The sequence below is a fragment of the Wyeomyia smithii genome, chromosome 3 (genome assembly GCF_029784165.1).
Source record: "Wyeomyia smithii strain HCP4-BCI-WySm-NY-G18 chromosome 3, ASM2978416v1, whole genome shotgun sequence".
NCBI lineage: Eukaryota > Metazoa > Arthropoda > Insecta > Diptera > Culicidae > Wyeomyia > Wyeomyia smithii.
The window spans coordinates 123,977,624-124,001,354 of NC_073696.1; the positions used below are offsets into that span (position 1 = coordinate 123,977,624).

Below are 23,731 nucleotides of genomic sequence, written 5' to 3' on the forward strand. Positions count from 1 at the left end.
TACCCAGGGTAAGCACCTTGTCATGTATGTATCCACTTTAATATACAAACAACTTTAACTTTCTGTGAACGTTCCACGCCCGGAAAACCATGTTCAATTTGGCAAACAAAACTGCAAAAGCAGCACAACCTAGATATAATGCAAACGAAAACGATTTCGATATGTCTTAAATAAACTTTTTCCTGCCGGCGTTGAAAGATGACAGGAAGTAGACTTCAAGCCAATAAACTGGGTTATACAACTCTACACGGAGCACACCGGCCACTTTCATGGAGCACAATTCCCCGGCTTGTGGTCTATCGAGTTGTGGCAAACATCCCGCCTTCTTTGCAAACAGAATGCTTTAACTAAGAACGATCTGAATGACGCGCTAATCCTGGGTTATGTGTTTTACGTAAAATGTTCTGGAAGTGTCACATCAACTCATTTCGCCGCCGTTAGCACATCATTAGTCGATCCTATAAAACACCGTTTGATGGCTCCGTTTCACGAGCGATGGTAATCCTGCAAATGTGACTTGAATGGTTATCCAGCGAAGCAAATATTACCCGTCTAAGTATCCTATCTCGGAAAATAAACTTCAAATGTTAATGACAATTTGCATTTTAAATTTTATTACCTAAATGTCGCTACTCACACTTAATCCTTGTGCATACTTCAAAACCAATTATAATATCGCAACACAAAAGCGTACACAGACAATCGGGGGAATCAAAACTCTACACCGTCATTGTAATTTGCTCAAATGTGCATTTTTCACGAGCTCAGCCAGTCTATTTTTAGGTACAGGTTTTGGGGTGAACAATGCGAATGAATTCACGAGTACGATTAGATTTCCCCAGAGGGCTATTCCACATTGACCCTTTTTGATAAAGCTTTGTGTAGCATGTTACTAGAAACGGTTTCTATTCAGGCTTCCAAGTTGTAATTCGACAAGCCTAATTTTTTTGCATCTCCACATCCTGGGCTACTACTTTTTAACTATGGAACTAGTTTCCGGGTAAGATAACCGAAGAACATTACTTTATATTTTATGATGCTTATTTATATATGGTCGGCGTGCGACCAGACCGAATCAAGCGCCAAAAACATTATTTCGAGTAATCGGCGATCAAAGTTAACCTACCCGTATGCTTCCTGCAAGCTGCTGCAGAGAAATTTTGTTATAATACCATTATAAACTGTTCAAATGATTTCGTTTTTTCATGAAAGATAGATTATCAATTTTAACATGTACTAGTGTTAAAAACTCAATTTTCAAAAAAATGGCGCTTGGTTCGGTCTGGTCGCACGCCGACCATATGTAGTGTAAACATTGATTTAGATTCATGTTTACTACGACCATTCCTTCCATAATATTCTGCAAAAATGTGAAAACTGTGCGGTTCCGATTTCATTTTTAACACAAGAATATTCTATTTCTGAAGAACATTCTATATTAACTCAACCCACTACCTAGTTGCGGCCTACTTGCGCTCGAAACTGTCAAACATGTATCACGCACGACATAACGGAACCCGGTTCAACATCAAGCAGCTCCGGGACTCCCATGCTGCGGAGACTACCTACGATGGAGGACGGTTAGTGTAGGATTGACGCAACTATCAGGGAGACCACAACGGTGACACTAGGATTGAAGACCCTGGTCATCAGAAACGACTGGTTTAACGGGGAATGCGACGCTCCGGGAATGAAAAGGTCCGGACCTTTACGATATACCTGAGCAAGTCAACAAGGGAGAACATGGTTTAGTACAAACAGGCACGGAACGACATAACCACGATCCACAGATGAAAGAAGCGGTAGTAAGAGGATCAGAAACGTTAGGAGCTCGAGCAGCTGTCCCTTGCCTGCAATACACAGAAGTTCTAAGAGAAGGTTGACCAGTACCGCAAGCCGACATGTGCAACGACGCGCCAGTAAAACGGTCGACAGGTGAAAAGAGCATTTCGATGGACACCTTAATGGCGATACAGCAAGCATAACCGTGACAGAAACTGACCTAGGAGCACCAGCAGCAGATGCCCGAGCTTCTGCACCCGATGAACATGAAGTTCGTTGTGGAATCGGAAGAACACAAACCCGCGGGCAAAACCGGACTGCCGCATGAGCTCCTTAAGCATAATAGATAGGCTCTAGTTAGCGCGCTGCGCTGAGTCATTTCCGGAATTTGGGAGGTTGAAAAGCTGACAGACGAGTGGATGGAGGGAGTAATCTGCCCAATCTTCTAAAAAGCTCCTCAACAACCGTGGCATCTCGTTTACGAATGCCACCTACCAAATACTCTCGCGATCCTGTTCCATCGTTTATCACCTTTAACCAGGAGGTTCGTGGGCCAGTATCAAGCGGGCGTCATGGGAGCCCGTCCGCCGCGGATCAGATCTTTTGAATCCGGCAGATCTTACAGAAATGTCGCAAATACAACGTGCCCACACATCACATCTTCATTGACATCACTGCTGCCTATGATACAGTCGATCGAGAGCAATGTACCAATGTATTGTATTTTGTAATGCTTTTCGTTTTCGACGCATTTATTCGCAGTTCGAATCGTCCGGCTTCGACTTTCAGTCGGGCGTAAGTTTTCCCCGCAGTGATTGACGAATTCGTTTATCTTGGTACGCAAACATCACCTTGTCTTAACATTCCGCGCGATCCAAAGGGCAGGGTTGATATTTGTTGACACTCTTGAGTGAAAGTAAAAAAAAGCATCCATAAACGTTATTTTTTCACAATCCTTTCAGAGTTCTCCCTTCCCGCTTTTTGCATGGAAGTGAACTGTCAAAACACCTCATTATATTTCATGCGATGGAAGCAAGACAACAAAATCAGTTTATCAGTTAACGAAGATTGTGAAGGCATTGGTCAGTGTCAGTGAAAAAATGTTTCGGTGAGGTTCATTTTCGTTGAGTGGACTGTTTGTTTTTCTTTTTCGCTTTGAAGTGAAGATCATTTGGTTGGATTTGTCGTCAAATTTTATTCCGTAACCGTGAATGATGCGCGCGATCTATTTCATCTGAGTATAACAGCACGTTACTAGGACAAAAATCTAGTGTATCTGAAAGAGTGCTGCGATCATTGGAAGTGAAAATTGAAAATGATTGGCTGTAATTTTCGAAGAATTTTGCTGGGGAAAATGACTTTTATCAGCACTGCCAAAGGGGCTCGAGAAAATCCTCGAAACACACACGTAGCACATTACTTGCGTCATATTGACCTTGATCAATCGAGTCAGTTTATCCAGAAATCCGTTGTCGTGAATGATCTACCATAACTGTTCTCGACCATAACTGTTCTCGATAAAGATGTGGCCCCCATGAAGCCCCCCATGAGGCCCGCATGAAGCCCGTCTGGTAGTTTTTCCTCCACCCAAATGCTGGAAATGACCCATTGCAGCGCTCTTGCCAACGCCCGCCCCCGTGTTTAAAGAGCTCGCTCGGCAGTCCGTCTTTGCCTGCGGCTTTGTTGTTTATCAGCTTCCCGATCTCACGAAGAACTTTATGAACATCGGGGGCTAGTACTCGGTCATTTGGTACTCCTGGGTCAGTTCTTGCTCCGCTTTTGTTCGCTGTATCGACATGCAAGTGTCCATCGAAGTACTCCTTCCACCTGTCGACTTCCTCGCTGGCATCCGTGAGCAGGTTTCCAACCGCGTCGTTGCACATGTCGGCTTGCGGCACATAGCCTCTATGAGACTGGTTTACCTTCTCGAAGAACTTCCGCGTATAACTGGCACGGTACAGCTGCTTCAGCTCCTCATGTTCACGATTTGCTTGCTGATGTTTCTTTCGTCTAACAATCGTGGTCATGCCCAGGTATATCACCCAGGTCCGGTTCTTCTTATTCACCGCTGTCTCGCACTCCCCGTCATACCAGTCGTTTCTGCCACTCGTTGCTTCCACTCCTAGTGTCGCCGTTGCGGTCTCCCCGATAGCTGTGCGAATGCTGCACCAGCCGTCCTCGAAAGGCGATGTACCAAGCCCCTACGCCGTGGGTAATACCACTTCGAGCTTTTGCGAGTATTCCTCCACAGTCTAGAGGTCCCGGATCTGCTTGATGTTGAGCCGCGGGGCTCGGCGATATCGCGTATGGTATACGATAGACAGTTTTGAGGGCAAAAATACCGCAACTAGGTAACGGTCCGAACCAATATCCACACCGCGATTGGTGTGTATGTTTGTAATGTCTGAGAAGAACCGGCCGTCGATGAGGACATGGTCAATTTGGTCTGCTGTACGTTGGTCAAGGTATCTACAGGTGGTTTTGTGGATGTCCCTTCGGGGAAATAAGGTACTTTGGACTGCCAGTCTTCGAGAAGCTGCGAAGTTGACACATTGCTGGCCGTTATATGCCTTCCCTACCGATCTGAGGGTTCATGTCCCCGATGACGATCTTGATATCTATCAGCTATCGTAGAGATTCTCCAGCTGTGCGTAGAACGCTTCTTTCTCCACATCGGGTCTGCCTTCGTGAGGGCAGTGCACATTGAGGTAGTTGTAGAACCGGCCTTTTATTCTCAACAAACACAACCTGTCGCTGATCGTCTGCCACTTGATCACACGACTCTGCAGCATGCCCAGCACTATAAAGCCCGTACCCAGCTCATTGGTGGCCACAAATCGTCCGTACCTTCTTACATTTCCTGCAAAGCTCCTGGAGCGCAACTGAACCACTGATCTAGCAGAATCTGCCGCTTAGGTCGTTGCCGACAGTTTCGGTCCGTGTTCAATTCTTGATTGCTCGTAGCATTTAAATTTTTCGGCTTACTGCCTTGCCAATTATCTGTCTTGGTTGTTTATATAACCATCCGAAAAAAGTTCATTTTTAATGCAAATATTACTACTGAACGAGAAACGAAAATCTAATCCCTCTTAAACATTACATTGGCACCCTATTGTCAATTTTTTGTAAAATTATGCTCAGGTATCAGTAGGTCGCATCTCGTAGGTCGTCGTAGGTTCGAGTCTCGGCTCGGGAGAAACTGTTAGTGTCAGTGGGATCATATCGCTAGCCCCGCAATTGTCCTGTACACTAAACAGTCGTCTGCGAAGTCTGTGGATGAATAAACAGAAGGTCAAGTTCCGAATCGGAATGTAGCACCAAGGAAAAAAAAATCAGTAGGTCGCACCCCGGCTACCCAAGAACTTTCTTTATTCCTGCAATATACTGTTGTAAACTGTAGCTTAAATCAGGACAATTTTTCATGCAGAGGGCGATGAAAAAGTTGTGCTTCTATGTTTAAATCTAATAGTGTTTCGTTCTCATGTAAATTGGATGTTCATCAATGCACTTAATTGAACAAGATATTAAAACTAAACGGTTGTTATGTTACTTAAACCAGCACAACCTTTATCTAGAAAATCAAGTAAAACTCTAAACAATCGTTCTCAGTATAAATTATTTCTACCCTGCTTGCTTATTGCCGTGTTACTCACGACATGGAACAAATCGAGTTGACAAAATTAATTTTCCCATAACTAATTCAAGCCATGCAATGACGTCGAAATTCGAGCCGTCTCTTCGCGAATGGCATTTTAATGTGATCCGCCGAACTGAAAAGATAAACACTGTGCTGCACCGCTCCGCTTGTTTTGCCACGCGTCTGCAATATCACCTGAATGCTCGATATCATTTCCAACGTGGTGTAATTATATGGAAATTAGGTTTGAATTATAATAAACAGCTCCATGATAATCCAATTAACTAAAACATGAATAGCTGTGGCGCGCTGGATGCCGATGTATCATCCTCACCAATCGGGATGACGATGTCGCTACACTAAAAGCCCTTTTAGTTCTATTGAAATTGTTATTGCGATACCGACATGCAACGATATTTATTTCCAATCAGCCAAATTGTAAATCAGTAATAAATAGTAAATTTACTAAGACGATGAATAAGGTCGAGAATATTCTTATCGAACACTGTTTTTTTTCTGATTATACACTTGTAGCAACATGACCATCTTTCATTTGGTTAATTTTTATAATACTTCCAATTGGAAGCTGCGTTAGTAGTCATTCATTTTAACTATGAAGTTAGAAGACAATGTCAAATAAAAAATTCACTCTGATAATTGCAGGTGTAATACGAAACCCTGTGCGATTCATTATTAATGTCGACAGTAATTCTGGCAATATCTGTTTACTTAAAACCAAACTTGAAATAAATATTCATAATTTAATGCGATTTTTTACTTCCCTCATACAACAAATAATGAAAGTATAGGATAGAATGATGCAATCTGCCGGAAACCATTAGAGGTAAGATACACCAGCGCTGCCCTTCATCAGATTACCCACTAATCCAATATTTATTATTACATTTTCGTGCTCATAAATTTGGCATCTACCACCGAAACAAAATGACGGTCTATGCTTGCGTCTATCAAGAGGCTCACCGCGGGCAAACCCCAGGTTACAGTTCCTTATCATGCCAGGCAGTGCTCACGCGATTACATGCCGTCTCCCCTATTTCTCCAACACATCGCGTGTTACATCAAACGTGAAAGTAATAGCGGTGCATCTAGAAAAATCCTGTGCGGTTTTTTTATGCTTCGCGCCTCCATTTGCAATTAATACCTTAAACGCTTATCGTCCTCTTCTAAAAGAATGGCCACGATAGACTTTTGAATACATTTGTCTAGTCACACAAGTTAATGTCAATACAGACTCTAATCTTCTTCCTCCCTGAAACTAAACCAATCGGGTAATAGTTTGTAATATATTTTCATATTTCAAAATCAAGTAACCGCTTTTCAGTTCTGTTAAGTCACACAATCATGACAGTTTCGTGAGGGCAAATTGTGTAAACAAACGATTTGTACTTTCTATATTGTACAACTCGTATTCAAACAACCTCGTTAAATTCTATAATCCTTCGTTCAACTAACAGAAACAGACCACAGGTAGAACCTGATCCACTAGTAGTAATTAGCCCTTATTTATCCGCACGACTGGCTCCTAGCACGAGACAGCTTATCGATTCCACTGCCAAATACGTGTCATTTCGCATCATGACTCCACTGTTCTCAGCGGGAAATAATTCGCCAGCAAATGGTGGACCGAGCTCCTGTTCATCTCAGTTATCATTTCAACGTCCATCTAACGATATCTTCGACACGACAGTAACGTAGCGTATCGTTCGATTTCACTACGGAGAAAACCGGTAAAATTTCGCAGGTATTTTCAAAGCTTAATGTGGCGCTATCTAACGACTTTCCTACGACCACAGACAGCTTCCATTCGTAGAACTAGGATATTCTAGTTTCTGGATACTCGTTCGTATGCTACAGAATCATCAGTGTGAGTGTGCGTGTTTGTTTTCTCAGTAAACTTGTTCATTTTCGCCTGAGGTGTACCAATACATTCCGCACCCACATATCATGGTGAATTGTCTACAAGCTTGCATATCAGCTCAATGTTTGAGTCCAACCATAACGACTTATGTTTGGAGACAGTTCACCGCTGCTGGCGGGTGGATACGTTTACATGCTACTGTTTTTCTAATACTGATACTGTTAAACTAGATAACGATAGATATCCTGCTTTCAATATAGTTTCGTTCGATCCGGATGTAGATAGAACGTAATTGGAATGAATTGTTAGGAAGACATGTTGTCATGAGAATTTATGGTGTTATACATTGATATTGACTACATAGGACTGTGCCAGTCATTCGGAAAGTGAGCGTTGGTGAGGAATAATTCAATTATCCTATTTCAAGCGTTTTTATTTTAATGCTTGGATTCGACTGATTTGCATTCTTGCAATGTTATACATTTTTGGTACTCGAAATATTTTGTAAAACCATATTCTTTAAATTCGTTATTTTATTGACCAGTTGTTGAGAATATTGAGTGAAAATCAGTTGATATTACTCATGAAGGAGTTCGAACTTTTGGGCACACTTATCATCACTAATGAATGCCATCCTTCAGAACAAGTCAATTTTACCCACCAATTAGTAAGGGTTCCCGATGTTTTAAACACACATCCCTAGATGAGTACCGATGACATTTTTTCGAGCAAATGAAACTCCAGTCAGTGAAGAAATGGTTGCACCGAATACTGAAGCATGATATTAAAAATTCCTCCCACGTTCCACTTTCATCGTATAAACATCGAGTAAAATAGGCGAAAACGTGGAGCACGCGCAAGCTTGTGAAGTTTCGAACTCGACCGGAAGAAAACGGAAGCCCGGAAAATTTTAATAATTCCGAATGAAATGATAAATTACAACGATCGCTAGCGAACGAAGCGCGTGCTAAGAGAGTATACGTAGGGGGGGACGCTGATGTTGGGCGGTAAACGGATAGCTTGTTCCGCATACTGCTACCACATACAACATCATCATCAGCTCTAGTAGCAGCAGTCAAACGTAACATTGGGAAGGGCATGAAAACCGGAATCCCGCTAGCAACGAAATTTTCACTTCCAATTTTACATGCACAGCAGCACAGCAGGTTCGGAAGCGGAAGTTGTTTGCCCGCTAGTTGTTTCTAGGATGCTGCAGCAGATGGCGACGACAGCCCTATTTCTCTTTATCCCCCTTTGTCGCTCTCACTCTCTCTCTCTCGCACTTGCACACTGTTTCAACACCAGACAGACAATCAGTCAGTCAGTCAGCTCCGAATGCTCTACAAGCAAAGGAAACGGACGACACGAATATGCTCCGTTTTTGCTGTAAATGAATTCCATTTGCATAGGAGCAACAATTGAGATTTGTCGACATTCTTCGCCTGCGACGGGTTCACTATGCTTCCCGACATTATGCAATGCACTGTTTTACCAGTTTATGCATATTTGAAATCGTGTTCGTTCGTCCGAATCCATAGCATGTTTTCATTGTTGAAATCGTTTCCTCGTTGTTTTTATTTTTCGCTTCAACTATTCCAAAGGCAGCTTAGGCAGCAGGAATGGTTTTTGAAAACAAAAATTTCCGTTTATCTTAATCGGCCGAACAGTGTTGTGCGAAATAAATTCTTTTTACAATCAAGTATTTACGTGCAAATATTCGTTTCTATACAACTGATTTAATATTTTCAGCACTACATTTTCTTTCGGAATTCGAGTGCAGTATAAGGAACTGGTTGAACAAAATTTCATTTGATTATTGGTATGAATTGTCCAGCATAGAAAATAGTGTCTAAAAAGTTATATCTTATCAATAAAATTGTTGTTAGTAAGAAAGTTAAAGTGTGAAAGTTCTAAACAAAGGTTACAATACGAAATTAACACATTTTACTTTTCCAGTGCGAAATTAACATATTTTCCTTTGCAGTGCGTCTTGTTATTACTTAAATTTGAATATTGAATATTCGAAACATTGTTCAAAGAGCAATCGATTGATTTATGAAAAACTTTGGACCAGCATGTAGATGACTAAAGCTGCTATTTAACAAGGAGAAAAGCGTATCAAGCAATTCAAAATAAATTACTGACATGATAACATGACATAGACTTACTGAGTAAAGTTTGATAAAAGCTAAAAATATATAATTTTCAACAATTATTATACCATACCCTTGAAGTAATACTGATGATTTACCAAGACATTGCAAAAATGGTAGTTTCAGAGTAAATTATTGACCTTTGACCGCAATGGAAAACTGTCGAACGATGAGCAAATGAAAGCAAAATTAAAAATTTTCAATGTGCAAGTTTTAGTAGATTTTAACCTGAATTTATTTTCGTTTTCAAAGTAGCTGTGATTGATATTTTTTAGTGCAGAAATAGCATATTTTGATCAATTCCACCTCAATTCATCTCATAGGATCTTATAGAACTCTCGAATTCATTTTAAAAAGTAAACAATAGAAATTTTATTAAAAATTATAGAGGTTTTTCTTGAGCATATAACAGTACTCATTTTACTACATCATACTCATATACTACAGCCATACCTCGATATAGGGCAACCTTATTTTTATTCTCGTTAGGCGTCATACATAAATTACATAACGCTAAAAGATTTAGTTTTAGTCCCCCTCACCTCTATGTAACGATTAGCAATGCTTAACCCTCTAGTGCCAAAATTAGTTTAAAGACGGACTTCACTATGAAGCTTCATAAGCATTTTTTAAGTTCCTATTGAGGCTTTTCGAAGGTTCAACTGAAAACCGTAAAAAGGCGGCACTGGGATTTAGAGGGTTAATGTAATTTCCCACTCTAAAATTACGTCCCGCTTAACAGCTTCCAAGCAATTGTTTTAAGGCCCGATGAAAATACTGAAAACACGTAGAATTTAATAAAAAAGTAAGCAAGTTGTTGTTAGGTGTTATGAGGGTAAATTGAACCGAGAAAAAAAGAGATAAAATTATTTTGATTAAAAAATTTAAAGGTTGAGGAATAATTGAAAGAGAAAAAAAAACAAGCAACACTGCTGTAATAAAAAAGGTATTTGAGGATTCTTTACTAACTAAATAATAAAGTTTCAAAAAACGTTTGTTTCGTTGTACAGACATTTTCCAATTAACCCTCTAGTGCCCAAGTTAATTTCTAAACGAGCGGCAAAATCACTATGAATCATTATAAACACTTTTTAAGTACATATTGAAGCTTTTCAAAACTTCGACTGAAGCCCGCCAAATGGCAGTATTGGGCACTAGAGGGTTAATATGAAAGTATATGACATGGAGAAAATCAACACTGGTTTCGTGCAAACGGGGAATCATATTTGAAATAATAAATAAATGAATCATGGCTTCATTTGCCGAAAAAACTGGCTGCATTTGCCGAAAAATTTAAATTTCATTTTAAATACAAAAATAATTATATTCTGGTTTGCTTGATTTATTTTCTTTCAAAATCATCTATCAGCGTTTTTCGAATGTGATGGTCGATGCCCAGTTGGTGCTTTTTCGTGGTTACTTCGTACGGAATGGCCCATATCGAGAATGTCTCATATCAATTTATGACTGTATTTCTATTTATTCTTAAGCGAGATATTTGGAAAATATTATGGAAGATATTCGATTTCATTCTATTCCATGGTACATACTTAATTTACCTCCTAAAAATATTTATTCAACATATTAAAAACGAAAACTAGGTATTAAGAAAATAAAACCTAAACAGCTTTCCCGATTTCAATAAAGTAGAAATACTTACTTTTTGCCTTTCTCCTAGAAAGGTATAGCAATCACTGGCAAAACCGAAGGTATCAAAGTGCTCCAAAAGGCCGAATGGCAGTTCGACGAGCTGAGCATTTTCTGTATGTGTGTGTATGTACAACTTTCAATCTCACTCGATTTTCTCAGAGATGGCTCGACCGATTTTCATAAAATTATTCTCAAATGAAAGGTCTAGTTGTCCCATAAAACCATATTAATTTTTTTTATAATCGGATTTTTAGTTTGTGCTTTATTGACCAAATTGTAAAAATCACGAAACTTCATTATCTCAGAAACTACACAACCGATTTTAACAAAATTGGTTTTAAGTGAACGGGCTACCTAAAAAACCCGTAACTTTCAAATTTTATGAAGATTGGACATTCAAAAGTTATGGAAAGAGACGTGTTCTGGAGACTATTTTATCTCACTCATGTTTCTCAGAGATTTTCATCAAATCAGTGTCATTTGGAAGGTCTAGCTACCTCACAACACCCTATTAAATTTTACTGTAATCAGACTGTACCTTCGTCTGTAATGTATCAAAATGTAAAAATCACGAAACTTCATTATCTCACAAACTACACAACCGATTTGAACAATACGGATATCTGATGAACGAGCTAGTTAAGGGTTGACTGATGAATTATTATGATTAAACACGTGGTTCAAAAGTTGTGAAAAGAAAGTCATAATTAAAATAGCAAAAAAAAACAAATTTGAAAAATCTATATTGATTTTCTAGTAGTCTGACGGAAACTTATAATTCTTTCTTCTGATTTCAAAAAAATCATACTATAAATAAACGAATCTAAAATGATATTGTATCGAATGATATATATTCAATTCTACATACAATTTTATTGAGTGTTTATATAATCAAGTCTCAATATAAGAACAGTGACTTTTCGATTTTAACACGATCAAAAAAAAATTCGCGTCTTATATTTGAAACATAATTATTTCATGTTATTCGCATGTGTTAATGTATGTTCATATGTGTTTGAATGTTATGTTTCAAATGTTTATTATCACGCAAAAGTTGGATGGTGTAAAACCAGTACAAAATTGTTCGTTTTTAGCGCAATTGTTGATGTGATTTGAAATCAGTACAATGATTGCGTGTTGGGCATAACGCAGTTAAAGCTCTAGCGTTTTTTCAATGTATTTGACAGCTCCAAACTACTACACTTAAACTGTTTCAACTGGTATCAAGCAGCATTGTAAAGCGAGCAAAAAGCAAAACCTTTCTCCTTCTTTCTGCTTGAGAACGAGGCATATGGTACATTTCTCCAGTCTTCTGCACACACCAAGGGGATGGCAGCCCTATCTAAACTCTACACGTTTGACAGTAGTCAACATATCGGGGCTTCATTTAAAAATAAAGCCCCGAGGCAGGCGCCCAGCAAAAGTTCCATATACTTTTCAGTTTAGTCGGGAAGACCTTTCACTCATTCAACATAGAAAAAGATAGCATATTGCCATCCTCCTGGCACACACGCTTTCAAGATACTCTTCCTTCTTTATGCATTACCCTGAGTAGCAGCAAGTGAGTGAGACTAACAACATTGGTATCAAGTATGTACTGCACTGGTGTCTCGCTCATTTCGTAAAGCGACCTGACATCGCCTTGCGCGTCGCAATCCGAACCGAAAGAGAAACGAAAGAGCAACCTGCAGATTGTATGTGATGTGTCTAGTCTCGTCGCACGTACATGGAAATCATACGAGCAAGAAAGAAATTTCTCCGTCACTTGAAAAAAAGGCGCGTGCACAGGATGACAAATAATAATTATTAACAATTTACAAGTGTTGCCATTAAAAATCGACAACGCTTTTGTGGCTTTGTGAAATGGAGGGTTTTGCTAGTTTTGCGGTGAAGCTTGATTACAAAATGTTGTGAACAGAATTTTGTTCCGGTTTTTTTGCAAATCATTCAATGGTATTTTTTAATGACCAAATCCATCGAGATAAATCGATCGAGTATTATAGCTATTTAAATCTAGTGAGTTCACAAGTTGTTGTTTGCTGCTTGCACTGCCTCATGAGTACCAGTCACTAATACACTCGACGTGAGAAATAAAGTGTCGGTATATGATACATATTCTGATTTCATTCTATGTCAATGTATTCGCAGTACAACTGTTGCGTTATGCGTTTCACACATTTATTGTGCGATTTCTATGCAACATTTGTGCGAATCGGGAAGACACAATGATTGTACAAGACTTCAACTTTTGCGTTAGTTTAGGTTTCGTCTACTAAAAATTGGTTATTCAGAGTGATAAATACATCCAGCAAATATTATCAAGGAGTGTTTTTTCTGAAAATTGAAGTGTTCGTGTAAATTTATTCAAGCAAATAATAATTTTGAATGAGAAAGACTGGGTCTCACTGCTAGGTGGATTAATTTGGGTTTTTTGTTTAACAGGTTAGGAGAATTTAAATTTATTTGCAATATTGATTCCTGCAATCCTAAATTTTAGCATTAAAATCGTTATCTTGGCTATTGTACAGAAAGAAACTGTTTAGAGAGTTTTTTCTAAGACCTGACGAAATTCTTTTAAAACTGACTGAATATTTCCTCAAGCCAAACAATAATCACGTTGTCAAGATGAATGGGGTTATTTTAAGTTGGTCTGACAAGGTTAAGTACTTGGGACTAATTTACGATAGAAACCTTATTTTCAAAGAGCACAATGCAATTTCAAAGAGCAAAGTGTTTATTTGTTTATTTGTTTATTTGTTTATTTGTTTATTTGTTTATTTGTTTATTTGTTCATTTGTTTATTTGTTTATTTGTTTATTTGTTTATTTGTGAGTTTCTGGCAGCACGGCCATTGGTAGGCGCGTTAAAAATTACTCCGTAATATTTTCGTGTAATTCGAGTGTATTCTGCTGGATTTATGGAAATAGAGTCTGCAGTTTAAATTGACATTACAGTTCAAGTTTGTATTGTGTTAAGGTAGCATGAAAAAAGAACGATATCATGTGAAAATCGTCCGGCAAAATGTGTTTTATTTTTCTGTTTTTTTTGTAAGCCAACATCCAACGAAGAAAAAAATGTCAAAGTGTTACGTCATACAGTGGCAAGTGCTATGGTAAATGTTGAACGAAGGCGAGAGGAAAAGGGTCGAAGAACCTATATAAAGCTAAGTATTCTGCTTTTATTCGTTCAATTATTGTTTCATATAACTAGCGCCAGTTAGAATAAATTGTTTCAATAAGAAAGCGCTAGAAAGATAATTCTAATTGGAAAATTTTGCTGTAACGCATTGCCTGTCTGTAGGGATGTGCGAGTTGTTACGTGTCAATCGATATTTCTTCTATATATACACAGAAAAAAAAATTATTTTAATTTTAAAAGTTGAATAAATCTACAAGCGGTAAGTGTTATGTTTAGTTTTTGCGTTTCATGCGCCTCGTGGAGCAGTGCACTGACGTCGGCAGGGATACTTTAAACACCCTGCCTGCGTTGTCAATTAGCCGTTTTGAAAATAATTGATCTATTTATTTGTTTATTTTCTCGGTAGATGTCAATCTGGGTGCATTGCTTACAATATGTCGAGATTTATTTTAGCGTGGTTTTGTGGAGTCGTTTCATTTGCTAAAGCTCTGCTTGAATAATCAGAATTGCCCCAATAGGTGAGAGCTTTAAAACTTTGTACACGCTGGCTCTCACAACACGGAACTGGTAGCATTAGAATATAATTCATAAATTTATCGCGGCCTGACCGAACGGTTACAAACATTTGGCCCAGTTTTATACCCTTGTTTGATGATTTTTCTAGCTTTTGAACAAATATTGAAACACATAGACAATTTTTATTAATTATGTGAAAATCTTGTTGGTTTAGCAACTAAATTTTTAATGCGATTGCTTTGGCATTTTATCAATCAACTTAGAATTCAGTCTTGTTCGATATGCATATTGCATTTTTTTAAATTTTTGAGCTATGAGTGCATGAAACTTTGCCAGTTTTTATACTCAGTAGGTATCTTAACTTAAATACAAAACAAAAGATTATCGGGGCGAAGCACCGTGTCCTCTTGCGTATGCGTCGGTGAGAGGGAATAAAGCGGTCCTACATAATGCTCCGGTGTGAACGTGTCTTCGGCCTTGGTGAGCTTTGCTCATTTAAGGATTATCGGTGTATTGTGATTTCCGGGATGTACCAAATCATTATTTCGGAGACTGTACGCCCGTCGGTTCTTTTTTAGCACGTTACGATTCAGAATAGGTTTCGTTCGTTCGATAAATATTGTAATTATTCACGACAAAGACAAACCCTGCATGGATGCCAAATCTATTCCTGTTTTGCCGGTTCCCTTTTTTTTCTTTTTTTTTTAATAAAGCGGGTGTTTTGGCTTTTTCGTCATACCAGTGGTCGGCACGCTCTTATTTGTTTCCGGAGAAGGCAGTTCAGTTTCGTGTGCGGTATTTTGACTGCGCTCAGTGTGACTATCTCAATACAGCGCTCTATCGGTTATTTGAGCTGGGACCAGTACGTTGCGTAGTTTGCGTTCGGCGTGCGGTTGTTGCGTTTTACGAAATCCATTCGTTTTTAGGTAAATTTGAATTAAGTTCACGGCATTAAACGCAAAGTTTGGTGTGATACAGACTGTTAACGATTAATAGGTTGCCGAAGATAAGTAGATCGTGGCGCGGTTCTATTTATATCGTCTCCTGGTGGCCGGCTGCCCAGAGACCGAGAAGTAACCATATCGTGCGCGAATTTGTGTAGAGAAGATCGCACCATCAACCTCGATGGATCCAGATCAATTCCTTTCCACTAACACTAATTCCTTCCTTTGATACTTGTGGATGATGCAGAGGATTCCTCGGTCTCTAGTAGCAACAAGTATTAAACTAACACTCCCGATATCCCTTCCTCTATTGATCTGCATTGGGCGTGGCCAGCTTCGTTATTGACCAGTGAAAAGAAAGATCACCAGAAATTGTACACTGAGAATGGCTAGGCACCATTGTGACGGTTCTTTGTGCAATTTCAGCTGATTCTGGTCAATCGCGGGCAACACACGGGCGATCAAATATGCAATGCTATGCTTATTTGTTTATTTGTTTATTTGTTTATTTGTTTATTTGTTTATTTGTTTATTTGTTTATTTGTTTATTTGTTTATTAGTTTATTTGTTTATTTGTTTATTTGTTTATTTGTTTATTTGTTTATTTGTTTATTTGTTTATTTGTTTATTTGTTTATTTCTTGATTTGTTTATTTGTTTATTTGTTTATTTGTTTATTTGTTTATTTGTTTATTTGTTTATTTGTTTATTTGTTTATTTGTTTATTTGTTTATTTGTTTATTTGTTTATTTGTTTATTTGTTTATTTGTTTATTTGTTTATTTGTTTATTTGTTTATTTGTTTATTTGTTTATTTGTTTATTTGTTTATTTGTTTATTTGTTTATTTGTTTATTTGTTTATTTGTTTATTTGTTTATTTGTTTATTTGTTTATTTGTTTATTTGTTTATTTGTTTATTTGTTTATTTGTTTATTTGTTTATTTGTTTATTTGTTTATTTGTTTATTTGTTTATTTGTTTATTTGTTTATTTGTTTATTTGTTTATTTGTTTATTTGTTTATTTGTTTATTTGTTTATTTGTTTATTTGTTTATTTGTTTATTTGTTTATTTGTTTATTTGTTTATTTGTTTATTTGTTTATTTGTTTATTTGTTTATTTGTTTATTTGTTTATTTGTTTATTTGTTTATTTGTTTATTTGTTCATTTGTTTATTTGTTTATTTGTTTATTTGTTTATTTGTTTATTTGTTTATTTGTTTATTTGTTTATTTGTTTATTTGTTTATTTGTTTATTTGTTTATTTGTTTATTTGTTTATTTGTTTATTTGTTTATTTGTTTATTTGTTTATTTGTTTATTTGTTTATTTGTTTATTTGTTTATTTGTTTATTTGTTTATTTGTTTATTTGTTTATTTGTTTATTTGTTTATTTGTTTATTTGTTTATTTGTTTATTTGTTTATTTGTTTATTTGTTTATTTGTTTATTTGTTTATTTGTTTATTTGTTTATTTGTTTATTTGTTTATTTGTTTATTTGTTTATTTGTTTATTTGTTTATTTGTTTATTTGTTTATTTGTTTATTTGTTTATTTGTTTATTTGTTTATTTGTTTATTGGTTTATTTGTTTATTTGTTCATTTGTTTATTTGTTTATTTGTTTATTTGTTTATTTGTTTATTTGTTTATTTGTTTATTTGTTTATTTGTTTATTTGTTTATTTGTTTATTTGTTTATTTGTTTATTTGTTTATTTGTTTATTTGTTTATTTGTTTATTTGTTTATTTGTTTATTTGTTTATTTGTTTATTTGTTTATTTGTTTATTTGTTTATTTGTTTATTTGTTTATTTGTTTATTTGTTTATTTGTTTATTTGTTTATTTGTTTATTTGTTTATTTGTTTATTTGTTTATTTGTTTATTTGTTTATTTGTTTATTTGTTTATTTGTTTATTTGTTTATTTGTTTATTTGTTTATTTGTTTATTTGTTTATTTGTTGATTTGTTTATTTGTTTATTTGTTTATTTGTTTATTTGTTTATTTGTTTATTTGTTTATTTGTTTATTTGTTTATTTGTTTATTTGTTTATTTGTTTATTTGTTTATTTGTTTATTTGTTTATTTGTTTATTTGTTTATTTGTTTATTTGTTTATTTGTTTATTTGTTTATTTGTTTATTTGTTTATTTGTTTATTTGTTTATTTGTTCATTTGTTTATTTGTTTATTTGTTTATTTGTTTATTTGTTTATTTGTTTATTTGTTTATTTGTTTATTTGTTTATTTGTTTATTTGTTTATTTGTTTATTTGTTTATTTGTTTATTTGTTTATTTGTTTATTTGTTTATTTGTTTATTTGTTTATTTGTTTATTTGTTTATTTGTTTATTTGTTTATTTGTTTATTTGTTTATTTGTTTATTTGTTTATTTGTTTATTTGTTTATTTGTTTATTGTTTATTTGTTTATTTGTTTATTTGTTTATTTGTTTATTTGTTTATTTGTTTATTTTGTTTATTGGTTTAAATTTGATATTCACACAAGCACTGCTGAACTTCGCATTTTAAAGTGCATCTGTGTTGATACCACAACTGATTTCAAGCCTCCACTTCGAATATTAAAAGGCACAAGACTCGGTAACAGTTAATGTGTCACCTGTTAAAACGCTATTTTATGTTTACTGTGGCAAAGCAAACACAAAACAAGCGTTTTTACAAGTAACGCATTAACTATTACCGAGTTTTGTACCTTCGAAAATTCGAAGTGATGGTTCGGAATCGGCCATATGTGGCTTCTAAACCATTTCAAATTAGGCTACATTCAAATTCAAAGTTGAAATAAAAAATCTAAATTTGATAATTTTAATACAACTCTATAAAAAACTGCATCAAATTCAGCTTTATTCACGAAACGTTTCCTTAAAGCGAGCAGGAATAACCAACTTACTTCCATCATAGCAGACTCGAAATTTTCCGATGGAAATAAACATAGAAAACTAGCGCCAGTGGCGGTATCTCCTGTTTTCAACACGTAACATAAAACGCTTTCCACGCTCCAGGAAACCACTTGCTTCCATTCCATTTCGCTATCTCGTGTGACACATATTCTCGCTTTTGTGATCCACCGCAACGGCGTACGATGCCTCACGTCTCAGCAACGTTTCCCGTATTTACCCTGAAAATGTATTGTAAGAGGAAAAAGAAAGGAAAACGGAAAGTGGAACTTTTCTCTTAAGGGAAATTTTGTCACAAACGATACATATCGTATTTCGAGGGGAACTGTTCACGCAAAACTTCCCGTTCACCATTGAATTGTAATATTTAGTGGGGGCCAAATCATAAAATGTGTACCTTTCCTCGATAGCTCTCCGTCTTATATTATCTTAACCCTCTAGAGCCCAATCCCGCCTTTAGACGGGCTTCAGTAAAATCACTATAAATCTTTGATAAATACTTAAAAAATGTTTTAACAGATTTAAAACAATTCTACTGAAGCCCTCTAAAAGCGGAATAGAACACTAGAGGGTTAAAATAATATTATTTTCCTAGCTCTACTCAATGACCAAACAAACTGGCATTTAGTATGTAACAGTTGGAACAGCAAAACTTATTCGCAGATAGAAGATTCAACGAAAAATTTTCAAAAGAAAAAAAAAACACAATAAAAATACTCTAGTACTCACAAAAATAAAAAACTGAAGCCCAATTGGAATGATTATGAAGCATTACAGCTTAAATAATATCAACAGATTATGCAGATAATCAACAGATTATACAGATAAAAAAATTATTATTTGATTATCAGTGTGAATGAAATAATTTTCCTAAACTCAACTACACACCTTATAAATCAACAAAGCCCAAACGAACCTGCATAGTGCAGAGTGCATAGTAGAAATTAAATATCAATAAGTTATCATCCACATTGAGTTTCAAAATAATGCCGCCACGGTGCAATATAAAGCCTTCCATGCATGAGGAAGAGATACAATTCAACACAGCTTTTGCGTACTTTCCCAACTGCAACTTACAGCCGAACGTAAGGAATGGATTGTGAGGGGGGCAGAGGGAATCGGGTATAAGTTTTTACATGAAATATTCATGCACGTCATAAGCACTCGGCGGTCTGACTCTCGAATGAATTTACGATCTACTGGCGATTGCAGTCTGACCTTTGCAATGATTGTTCGGGAGGCTGGTGTGCAGCACAGATTTGTTAAATCATCGGATCAAAGGCCCAGCTACTGCTAATGCCTTTGCTGCCCGTTTGATGATGGTCTCTTTACTCGAATGTCCGTGAAAGGAAAGCTAGGGAGCTTATTTGAATCAAAAGCAAACCGAACGAGTCTCTGGTACTGTTCAGTAGCGTGAAACAGGAGAAGTGATTTATAGTCGCGATAACGCGAATGTCATCGCTTGTTGCATTTTTACAGAAATATCGCTGCGCAATTAGAATATTATGGATACTAATACATATATCATTATCATGTTTTCTCTTATAAAGCGAACTAAAATTATTGCTATCAATGGAAAATTCGTGATTGATGAAATCCAAAATTTAATTAATTATATTCATGATTTATGAGGAAAGTGTAATTGTGAAGATAACATTCAAATCATACTTTCACTCGACTTTTTTCTATGTTTTCTGATGCAATCGTACCTGCGCACATCAATGCGCCTCACAAACGAATTCAATAAACTTCTTTCATCGAAATGAAACAATACACAGTCATCCATCATAGCGCGATAGTGCACCGGGTGCATGGTACCATGGGATACCATTTCTACACCGTTTCTGGAATCAATAACTAGCAACCCGTGCCGAGGGCCGGTCGGTCCATTATCACGCACCAAATAATTCATTGCCTACAAAGTCGTCATTGGGCATGAAATCCGTATCAAAATTTTATCATGGGTCTCGTAGCTAGAATGCATTTTGCAACCGTAGTTGTTGCCTTAGCACAATTCTCCAGAGTCATTGCTAATTCAATAAAGCTCGGTCAAATATGCTGTAAGCTCCCAGTCAGTTCACTCTTGTAAGCAAACCTATATAATCTCATCGCTATGGTAACTATATCAATCCGTATAGAGAATGATACCGGATTTGTGTACCGATTTGTTAACTGAAGAGAGCTACGTATTAACATGAAATTGATTTGTACAGATTTACTTGAACAATGCACAATGAACATGCACAATGTAGTTTGTTTCTTTTTTTCTGTATAACTTAATTAAACGTAATTCACTATTCACCGTCATTATTCGTGGAAGAATGGATAGCAGAAAATGTATAATACTAATTAGCTCAAACCGCCTTCAACATTTCCGAACCGACTTCCGGCTATCGTACTCGCTAGATAGCTGAGTGGAATCACTTCTAGAGTGTAGTCGAAGTTGCGAAAAAAACAACAAATTAGTTCATACAAAAAAATTATTACCACCTTTAAGATAGAGTCTATAATAATATAAGAAAATTCAATCAATACAGCGCCGTACATCCACTTTTCCAGCGTTTGCCAAGACGTTAGCTCTTTAAATATCAAAATTGCTGATCAATCAATATTTTGCTATCCACCTTTATCGTCCTTGGAAAGCTAGATTTATATCATCCCAGTTTTAGAGTCTGTTTCAAAAAATCGAGCGATTCCATTACTACTAGTAAAGGCAGGTGAATCATGAAGGTGTAAATTATATGCTAAAACTTGAACACATTTGAAAATAAAAGATCATCCCATGAACTTTCAATGCTGTTACGTTGTCGTTTGATAATATTTCTAAAGTGTTTGTATCTCAGTGTGAAGTGGATCGTGGTTCACCGATATGCGTTAAACATTAAAATTTAAAACCTTCTATTGGTCTGACAAACATCAATGTGGAATCAGGAACGGAGATTTAGTGTTCCAACGTATGTTTCCAATGTATTCACAAATGGTATTACACAAATTGTTATTTTAGGCTCATGTTGTTTCCAAGGATTTTGATATTATCATTGACACAAATGAGAAGTTGGCTCGTTTTCATCCACAATTTGGATCTCTTGTGTTGTCTATACATAGACTTGATAGACGTAGCCTTGCCGAGTGATAATCGGTACGCTCAAATGGACACTTGCTTTGATTAAGTGCTGCGGTGCGGTGATTTGTTCGAACTTCCATATACAGAACAGTTCGAATGACATTCGGTTATAACAAGACAGGCTCCCGGCGCATCGTTAGAACTGGCGATAATCTTCAATCAATCAATAAAGCCGCTGCGTTATTCCTTGCCCCTGTCGGATTTGATCAATCGTAAAGTTAGCATACGTATGTAAATATACGTTAGCATGGCGATGGCGCTGAAATGTCCCCAGCTTAATGAACTAATAATGATGACGTGACAGTGATGCTGTAATAAATCATCGCAGATCAATCAATATTCTTCGATTTCATAAATTTATCTCACACCGTCGCCCGACCGACCGACAGGTTGAAGTGTGTCGGTTCAACTAGTTAGTCGATAACTGTATGTGTTGTGTGTGCATCTAGTGACTAGCGTCGCTATCGCTAGTCTAGCGATATAAATAACGATGGGAAGTATGAACGTAATACGCAAGAAAAACCGCGGAAGAATACCCAAAACCCGTTAGAAGTACATTGAGGAACGCTATTCATAATACTGGGTCAGATGACCGACTAGCTTTTATATATGTGCCCTTCACTGCACAAAACCCCTAATTTTGAATGATAATCAATCAACTCGATAAACATGGATATTTGCGTCATCGAATAGCTTTCAAAAGTCCACTACTCCTTAGGATTATTTTAAGGTGAAACAACAACCTTACCGTGTTCGGTTAGCAAATATGATGGAAAATAAACATGCTGTCTATCAACGAACATTAAAAGCAGAGTCAAAACACACGATTATTAGACAAATTACCTGAAATTCGCTATTATAAATTACCGGAGCTTTTACAACCTTACAACCAGATTCGAAAGTTACATACTTTTTACAGATAAAAACACAAAATAGACTTGCCCTTTTTTAAAAAATGTTCTGTATCAGCAAATAAATTGGCTGGACAGTTGTTATACAGTTCAGTACACCACCCGTCATAAGTTTGGAATCGCTTTACTGAGTATTGCAACACCCAGTTTGAATATTGCAACACCTCCCGGAAAGTTCAGCATCACCTGGAATAGGCGGATATCTCGTGTTTTTGACAACCTAGAAAGTTGCGGTTTTTAGTATATGGTGGCCAATTCAGTGTGAAATTTTACCGCCATGTGGCGCTAGTAGGCACACAATTTGTCGTATTTTGAACTTAACTAATCTCACGATTCCGACCTGCTGAAGACCGCAAATCTCTAGGTTTCCAGAATCAAGAGATAGAGTTATATTAATCTGCCCATATCAAGTGATGCTAAACTTTTCCGGGTGTTGCAATATACAAACTGGGTGTTGCAATACTCAGTAGAGCGATTCCAAACTTATGACGGGTAGTGTACATAATGTTTACCGATTAGTTCATTATTTTGAAAAAAAAAAAAAATTTCCACCTAGTATTCGGCCATTTCCTTTTATTTACTGCAGCGCCTCTAGTTGTCGTACCGAGAAACTAATGACAGCGTTTTGATCTGGAAGGTTTGTTTACTTAGTTATGAAAACCCAACAGGACGCTGAAACCGAACCTGGTTGCCAAAACCCGAGCAAGAATGCTATACGAGCAGGTCCTAACAGAGTACAACGACTGGATTTTGATGAACGATGACAAACGAGTGATCACGAAGTATTCCAGAAGTGTCTTCGAGGAATAGTTTTGCTCATCCAGTCACACGAAGGCCCTGTAAAGTTGTGGTTCATTCTAGCTAGCTGCCACTACGCCAGGGATGGAATGGCCTACAAGCAGAATAATATTGATGTTATCAAAAAAGGATTAATCCACCAAACTGTCCACAGTTTCGTCCCATCCAAGGATATTGAGCAATAGTCATGCGTGAATAGAAGAAGAGTGGCAAATCAATCAAAACGTCACCTGATATGACGAAGTGGTGGAAAAAATGGCCGATACGGATTATGTTGCCACTGTGCAGAAATAGA

The 23,731-nt window shown here is 36.6% G+C and overlaps 1 protein-coding gene across 2 annotated transcripts in view; it reads right to left on the reverse strand.

The window, feature by feature from the left end:
* Positions 1-23,731, reverse strand: part of LOC129732905 (E3 ubiquitin-protein ligase TRIM9) — a 184,595-nt gene that overhangs the window by 84,711 nt on the left and 76,153 nt on the right. The gene's annotated exons all lie outside the window — the stretch shown is intronic.